Raw genomic sequence first — 6,238 nt, forward strand, 5'->3', positions numbered from 1 at the left:
ATTTTCACATTTTCACCAGGTTTAAAAAAAAACAGTTTATGTTTTTAAAAACAAAACTTAAAGAAAACTCTATTAAACCATACAATCAATACCAACTTATCAATTTCACCTAAACTTTTTTCTCCGATCGTTCGAAGGTTGGAATATTAGGATTCCCAGGTTACATGGAGAAAGCCAAAAAAGTCTCCTGTAGAAAATTGTCTTATTAGCTATCATTCCAAAGACATGAAAGAAGCATTAACGAAGTTTGTTTACAAAAAAAAACTTACCACATTCTTGTATGTCACAATATTCCAATCTTGTATCAGTCATCGTATAACACCATAATTGTTTATAGCAAAAAAAAACTTTACGACAAAAGAGATGATTTCAGCTTTCCAATTGTGAACTTTCAATTTCTAAGTAGCAACATTTCAGCAGCACCTGCATACGGTTATATATCTCCCAATTGATACGATATTCCCGTGCTTGCATTTCCTGTCATGATTTTCTTGATAGAGGGTTGCTGCTCACAAGGAAGCTATTGAACCAAGAGTTCCACATGGTGAAGTTGAAATCATCACTTCATAAATTTTACGGATGCCATCACGAGTTGGTTGACCGTTATGGAATAACCGTTTCACAAATGATATCGGATATGTTCCTTACGTCGTACTTACAATCCCCTTCCCTTTCATAAATGTGATATACCGATTTGGAATATTTACCGGATTAGTTATTACATAAGCAACATGACGGGTGCCACATGTCCTTCCTGAGCACTTGAGATGACTCCTAGTTTTTGGTGGGTTTCGTGTTGCGTATTCTTTGGTTTTCTATGTTGTGTCATGCGTACTATTGTTTGTCTGTTTGTGTTTTTCATTTTTAGCCCTGGCGTTGTCAGTTTATTTTCGATTTATGAGTTTGACTGTCCCTGTGGTATCTTTCGTTCCTCTTTTATAGTTGTCAGGATTTCTACAGTATTTTTGGTGTTAGCTGGATAATTCATGTGGGTGTGTATGTGGAGACTGATTTTTCCACCGCTGACAGGTATTGTGTTCTATATTGAATTATAGACTTAGGAAACTGCAAGTTATATAATGTCACATGGTACACAGATATTTTTAATAAAAACTTCATGAATTTAAAGAAGTCAGCCTACAGAAAACACCTCAACACACATCGAATGATAACTGGGGTGTTTAAACGACATAATAATATGCAAATGCAATTTATCACGACCATGTTTTACATAATGCGTGCTTTAATCATGTGTCCAGTCTGACTTAGATTTGTGAAAAACCAATCAACTGATTTTTTTAATCAATTTGCCAGTGTGAGGCAATAATATAGTACAATAAAACTTAGGTGTAAAAGTTTTGATTTCAGCTAATCAACAAGTTACATTCCCTTTTGGAAATTTAAGATACTCAGGTGATAGAGTAAACAAATCTCCTGTCGAGAGTTGTCTTATTGGCTATACCAGAAAGCATTTACTAAGTTTGTTTACAAGGAAACTTACCACATTCTGGTATGTCACAATATTCCCATCTTGTATTAGTCATTGTATAACACCATAATTGTTTATAGTCTGAAGGATTTCTACAGTAATTTTGGTGTTCGCTCAATGATCCATATGTGTGTGTATGTGGGTACTGACTATCCCATCGCTGACAGGTCTTGCCTGTATGTGTAACGCTAGTTGTGCCCGTGTATGATGGGATTCCATTTTTGTACACAAAGCAATCAATACCTTGAGCAGCTATAATAATTTATTAATATTTTACTACGTTAATCTTCATCAAATAACAATTTCTTATATTTCTACAATAAATTATAGTTACACCTTTATAACTTATTAAAATCAAACGACAAATACGGTATTTTTCTCACACCGGTCACGAAATGTGAAAATAGCACACAAATTAGAGTGATATTGGATAATGGACGTAGGAGCTTGAAGTTATATAATGTCACATGGTAAACAGATATTTTCAATAAACATTTCAGGAATTTATAGAAGTCAGACATTGAAATACATCCAAACGCAAGTCGAATGATAAATATCATCTATGAACAAAAATTGTTAAGACACATAGAACTTCCTTTTTAATTGTGAGGTCTATAGCTTTTAGTGATGGGTTGATTAAGAGTAGTAACGTAGTGTCTTTTTTCTACTTTGTCCGTTTTTTGTACTTTTTGTGGAAATTCAAATTTTTGTTTTCATTGATATTTGAATATTTTACACGCGGAAGTATCTAACAGATTGCATAGCTAGTTTACGAAGGAAGGTTTTTTTGAATGTTGTAGGATTAAGTTTAAGGTAATGAACATGTAATTTCGTCCTAGATGTTAAATGTATTATTTATAAATTAATCATTATCACATGCAAAACCCATAATTCCAATCTCAATTATGCAAAGTTATATAAACAAGAATATTTTGCTGTCTGATATTAAGATTAACAATAACCGCATCATAGATACCCGATTTAAAATTGTGTTCGAATTGTGAGCGTTTGGTCTTGAAAAGACTTATCTGTTACACTCGATTCAAAAATGTGAAACTTAATTTTGAAAGCTTCAAAGAATATTTTCCCCGATTATAGCCTGATTGTCTCTATATATATATTCGAAAGGTATATTTCAATTAAAAAAAATAAATTAAAAAAAATCCGTCGAAAAAAATTCGTATTAGTGAGATATAACAAATATATATTTTCAGCAATAAGATAAGAAAAGTCAAATGAAACATGATAACGTCCAATGCAAATCAAGCTTTTAGGTCTACAAGTTTTGATGACGGCAAATTAATAATTTATAAAGGGTCAATTCCTTTTTGAAATTTCAGTTCAACTGCCTAGCTTGAATGGTAGCTGCAAAAATATTATTTTTACAATTGTCAGAATACGCATAAGCTTACCTGCATTCTTTAAGACAATCACCGAGAAAGTAGACACTACTATTATAATTGCATTGTATATTTCAACAAACAAAGTTGAAGTTGTATGTTGTCTTTATATGAACGCAATTGCGATAAGACGTGTCACGGTACTTGTCTATCCCAAATTCTTGTATTTGGTTTTGATGTTATATTTGTTATTCTCGTGGGATTTTGTCTGATGCTTGGTCAGTTTCTGTGTGAGTTACATTGTAGTGTTGTGTCGTTGTTCCCCTCGTATGTTTGGTGCGTTTCCCTCAGTTTTAGTTTGTTACCCCGATTTTGTTTTTTGTTCATGGATTTATGAGTTTGAACAGTGGTATACTACTCGAATTTTACCGATGACATTGAAATGGGGTATTCCTTGTTATATAAAAAAGAAGATGTGGTATGATTGCCAATGAGACAACTGTCCACAAGAGACCAAAATGACACAGACATTAACAACTATAGATCACCGTACAGCCTTCAATAATGAGCAAAGCTATTTGATAAAGACTTTTCAATTTGAGTTTTCCTTGGAGTTCGGTATTTTTTTGTTATTTTTCTTTTTTCACAACAAATGTGTTCATCATAATTCTCCGTTGGAAAAGTTCGTCAATTGTGCACAACTCTATTGCGTCATTTACCAGATAGAGGAAATCGCCTATATCCATGTACTATAAAAGTTCATAGTGATTAAAATCATACAGGCTAAACCAGAAATAATGTTTTTATTCCGAGGTAATTAATCACAATTCCCTAGGCTAATGACTGCAATGCTTATTCTCAATTATAAGCTTTAAATGTCCGAATAATTGGTGCAATATAGAATCATATGTTTTCAACTGCTCGCTCAGTATCGGAAGGAAGTGACAATACCCTAAACGCATAAATAATGATCCCTTCTACCAAATATTTTGATGGAGATGCAACGACATCAAAAGTGGCCTATTGTCACATAGAAATAGTTGTGATATTCATATTGATACAAATTTTGATTTTGTCAACTCAAATTATATAAAAAATATTTTGTTTTGAAAATTTGAACTCGAAAATAAAATATCTTTTTTTGTCCAATTTTCCCATAAATATTGATAGTAAATTTTTCTTTACTTTTCCTTATATCGAGGTAAATTTCAGTTTCTAAGAATGAGAATATTTTGAATCGTATGTTTCTGTCAAAGTTATGCCGGTCTGCATAATCACTCCCAGCGAATCAATTTTACGGCGGAAAAATATTCACTAATTAAGTTATTAAGAGGTCATTTTAATAGTTTGCTTTTCCTATCAGTAAAATTGGTACCATTTATTATTATTATTTAAAATTACTCTCCTTATTTAATTTGGAAACATAAAAAGAAATGCTTTGTAATATCAAAAGTATCTTTGAAGATTTTCTTAACAGATAAGATATAATCGATCATAACTTATTATATCCGAAGTTGAAATCCAATCAGTTGTTGTATTATCTATAGATATGCATGCAAATACTTCTTTTCTTTTGGCATTTTGTCTAGACAAGGCAAATCAGAAATTCATGCGACTGTCGTACAAGTGAGAGATCTAGCTAATTATTTAGTATCAAATAAAGAGTTCAGGTAAACAATTATTAAAAATCTTGATGATTTTTTTTTGCGTACGAAACGCTGTTCTGGATTGAAATTCATCTTGAACGATATATAAGACCATAACACGATAAGCTATATAACATAAAGACCTACACATAAAAATAGCCGCTTTCTCACTGTTATTAACATGTTTGTATATGTCGTTATTTACTAGATTCTATAGTTTTTTAACAAATGATTTTTTGTCGCTTTCTGCATTTCTTATATTGTGATAAAACAGTTATCTTCGTCATGTTCCATATTCACCTTGCACTTTTTATTGTCAATTCAGCTTGAACTTTTAAAATGTCAATGACGATTTGTTCTCCTAAATTACTGCAATTCTAGTCATTTTAATGACGCGTAATTATGTTTTTAAGCTGGCACGCCTATTTGAATGCCATACATAATTACTTGAATAAGAAGCTTATATTGTGATAAAACAGTTATCTTCGTCATGTTCCATATTCACATTGAACTTTTTATTGTCAATTCAGCTTGACCTTTTAAAATGTCAATGACTATTTGTTCTCCTAAATTACGGCAATTTTAGTCATTTTAATGACGAGTAATTATGTATTCAAGCTGACACGCCTATTTAAATGCCATACATAAATACTTGTATAAGAACCCTATATCTAACATTTAATTTGAAGTGGGATTCTAGATATCACAATTTCGTGTCCGATTAATAAGACAATTTTCATGATTGTGTTCACGATATGCAAATACATGTATTCTTTATTTGAGGATGAGGTCTATAAGCATAAAATTACTGTTATTTTATCATTTGCTATTATATTATTTACTGACTTATTTCTCTGTCTTTTGTGTTCTTGTTGGTTTTTGTTGTTGTTTTTCCCCCTTTTTTTATCACGTAATGTTTGAGCGGTATCCATAACAGTGTCACATAACCGGATTCAATCTACCATGTTTTTCTTTCTTAAAATGTCCTCTACCAAGTCAGGAATATGGGAAATGTTATCAAATAGTCCGTTTCTATGTATGTTGGGGTTGTTTTTGATGCAGTGTTTCTGTTATTCCGTAGTTTTCCTCTAATAGTTGATGTGATATCCTCGGTTCCAGTTTGTTACCCGGATTTTGTTTTGATGAATAGCGAAAGAATTTAAACAAAACCTGAAATGAGGTCTGAGTATTCTATGTGTGATTAACTAAAAAGGATATTCTTCACCATTTCATTTGCATAGAAAATAAAATAAATGACTCTTGTCATAATAGGTGTAAAATGTTATTGAACAAATAATGTTAGTTGTGCTTTTCTAACGAATGTTATAATATTTCACTGTTGTTCATGTTTTTGTCCATTAACTATTAAGAAGTCATCAAATATATCAGATTTTTTTTACACTAGACCCCTCAATGACATTTAAATGAAAACTATTAAAGGTAACATGAAATTCCAATTGAAAGAGGATTGAGGTTTGAACGATTATGAGGAAATCCTGGACGCACGTAAATTAAAATATCATTAAATACTTATTATTCCCGTTTTGAAATTCCTTAATTGTGAAAAATTATTAAATCCGCTATATGCGTCCTGATCTAAACCTTATTCACAATGAACTTTAAAAGCGTAAATAATATTTTGTCGGCCCTGAAATATTGCTATTTCAAATGAATAATAATTGCTCTTTTAAAACAAAATTTCAAATTACTGATGATAACTTCTAAAATGTAATTTAAAAGTAATTAAGATAATCGTACTTCCT

The sequence above is a fragment of the Mytilus edulis genome, chromosome 11 (assembly GCF_963676685.1).
Source record: "Mytilus edulis chromosome 11, xbMytEdul2.2, whole genome shotgun sequence".
NCBI lineage: Eukaryota > Metazoa > Mollusca > Bivalvia > Mytilida > Mytilidae > Mytilus > Mytilus edulis.